The 2,753-nt window shown below is 37.9% G+C and overlaps 1 pseudogene; it reads right to left on the bottom strand.

Moving 5' to 3' along the window:
- Positions 1–225: 225 nt before the first annotated feature.
- On the bottom strand, positions 226–887 carry LOC102130450 (large ribosomal subunit protein uL29 pseudogene; annotated as a pseudogene).
- Between the last annotated feature and the right edge of the window lie 1,866 nt (positions 888–2,753).

The following is a 2,753-nucleotide window of genomic DNA, read 5'->3' as shown; positions in this document are numbered from 1 at the left end:
GTCTATTAACTTTGTAACCTTGCCAAATTAAATTATGTCTTGAAATTTGTTTTTCAATACAAATTCCTTGAGATTTTCTACACAATCACATAATCTGAGAATAGGGACTCTTTTTATATCTTTCCCCCCAATCTATATGACTTTTATTCCTTTTTCTCATGATATTGCACTGGCTGGGAGTTCAATGTGAGTTGGAATAGGTGTGGTAGAAGTACACATTATTGCCTTGTTTCTAGTCTTAGAGGAAAAACATTCAGTCTTTCACTATTGAGTGATATCATGTCACTTGTATAGTCACATATAAGTAATATGTAATATATTATTACCTGTAGGTTTTTTGAAGATGCCCTTTATCAGTTTGAGAAAGTTCCCTTCTTTTCCAGTTTGCTGAGGGTTTTACCATAAATATATGTTGAATTTTGCCAAATGCTTCTTCTGCATCAGTTATTATGTTCCTATGTTTTTTCTTCTTTAGACTTTTTTTTTTTTTCCTCAGCCAGCTGTGCTTTATTGACAATGGGCCACTCAGGCCTTGACTGGGTACTTCTGCAGCAGGTACAGCCTCTCCTTCCGTTGCTGCTGCTTGGTCTTCTGGTTCTATCTGTGCTTGTTGAACCGGCGGCACATGGCGTGTGTCTTCTTAGGCCACAGGTTCAGGGGCTTATACTTCTTGCCCTTATAGAATTTCTTGAAGTTTTCTTTCTGAGTCTGGTTAATAAACGTGAGAACACGTCCAATTTGTGGACGACTCAGGTCTTAGAGAGCTTGGAGGCCGCACCGTCTGTCACTTTGGCGACGCTCAGCTGGGACAGCTCCACCTTCAGGTCGTCCAACTGTTTCAGCAGCTGCTCCTTCCGGTGAAGGTTTCCAGCCTTGATCTTGGCCATTGCTGCATAGGCTGCTGCCGCCGCCGCCGCCGCCGCCGCCTGCTCTGAAGGAAAGAGCTAGACTATTAATATGGTGGATTACATTTTTAAAATTGTAGACTATTAAGTCAGCCTTGTATTGCTGGGACAAACTGTTTAGTCATGTATTATTCTTTTTATATATTCCTGGATTTGATTTACTAACATTTTATTGAGGATATTTTGCATCTATGTTGGTTACAATACTGGTCTATAATTTTCTTACTGTCTTTGTATGATTTTGTTAGCAAAATCATAAAGTAGGTTGAGAAGTATTCCTCCTCTTCTAGTTTCTGACAAAGATTATGTAGAATTTGTATTTTTTTAAAATTTTATTTTCTTTATTTACTTTTTAGACAGAGTCTCATGCTGTCACCCAGGCTGGAGTGCAGTGGCAAAATGGAGCCCTCCACCTCCTGGGCTAGTGATCCTCCCACCTTAGCCTCCTGAAGACCTAGGCCCACAGATGTATGCCACCGTGCCCAGCTAATTTTTAAATTTCTTGTAGGGATGAGATCTCTCGCTTTGTTGCCTAGGCTGGTCTTGAACTCCGGGGCTCAAGCAATCTTCTTGCCTCAGCCTCCCAGTGTTGGTATTACAGGCATGAGTCTCTGCAATTGGCCTTGTTTTTTTCCTTAAATGTTAGGTAGAATTTACCAGTGAATCCATACAGACCTGGAGACTTCTTCTATAAAATGCTTTTCAACTGCTGATTCAATTTCTTTAATAAATATAGGACTATTCAGAGTGTCTGTTTCATCTTAGATGAACTTCATTATTTTTGGTTTGAGGAATTATTCTATTTCATCTAAGTTGTGGAATTTATGTGTATTGAGTCATTCATTACATTCCTTTATTATCCTTTTAATGTTTGCAGCATCTGTGGTGTCCCTCTTTTATTCTTGATATTAGTAATTTGTGTTTCCTCTGTGTTTTTCTTGCTAGAGGCTTATCATTTTTACTGATTTTTTTTTAAACAGCTTTTGAATTAATTGATTTTCTCTATTCTTCTGATTTAAATTTTATTGATCTGTTGTTATTTTTGTTATTTTCTCTATTCTTCTTGCATTGGGTCTATTTTACTCTTCTTTGTCTGGTGTCTTTAGGTGGAATAATTTGATTCTTTTTTGTTTGTTTTTTTTTTGAGACTTAGTCTTGCTCTGTTGCCCAGGTTGGAGTCCAGTGGTGCAATCTCGGCTCACTGCAACCTCCACCTCCCAGGTTCAGGCAATTCTCCTGCCTCAGCCTCCCAGGTAGCTGGGTAGTGTGTGCCACCATGCCCAGCTAAGTTTTGTATTTTTAGTAGAGACGGGGTTTTGCCCTGTTGGCCAGGCTGGTCTCAAATTCTTGACCTCAAGTGGTCCACCCACCTTGGCCTCCCAAAGTGTTGGGATTACAGGCATGAGCCACCATGCCCAGCCTTTCTTCTTTTTCTAATGTAATTATTTAATGTTACACATTTTTTAAAGCATAGCTTTAGTTGCATCCCACACATTTTGTTTTGTTATATTTTCATTTTTGTTCATTTCAAACTGTTTTCTAATGTTCCTTGACACTCCATCTTTGACTCATGGATTATTTAGAAGTGTGTTGCTTAACTTTAAAATGTTTGGTGATTTTTCAGTTATTCTATATTATCAATTTCTATTTAAATTCCATTTTGACTAGAGAACATACTTTGTATGATTTTGATTATTTTAAATTTGTTAATATTTGCTTTGTGATCCAAGATACAGTTCAGAAGTCCATTTCATATGCATTTCAAAACAATGTGTATTCTGTGGCTGTTGGGTAGAGTGCTCTATAAATGTCAAATATGTCCAATTGATTCATGATGTTATTTGTGCC

The sequence above is a fragment of the Macaca fascicularis genome, chromosome 3, assembly GCF_037993035.2.
Source record: "Macaca fascicularis isolate 582-1 chromosome 3, T2T-MFA8v1.1".
NCBI lineage: Eukaryota > Metazoa > Chordata > Mammalia > Primates > Cercopithecidae > Macaca > Macaca fascicularis.
The sequence above is the reverse complement of the archived record's forward strand: the minus strand, read 5'-3'. Positions and strand labels throughout refer to the sequence as shown.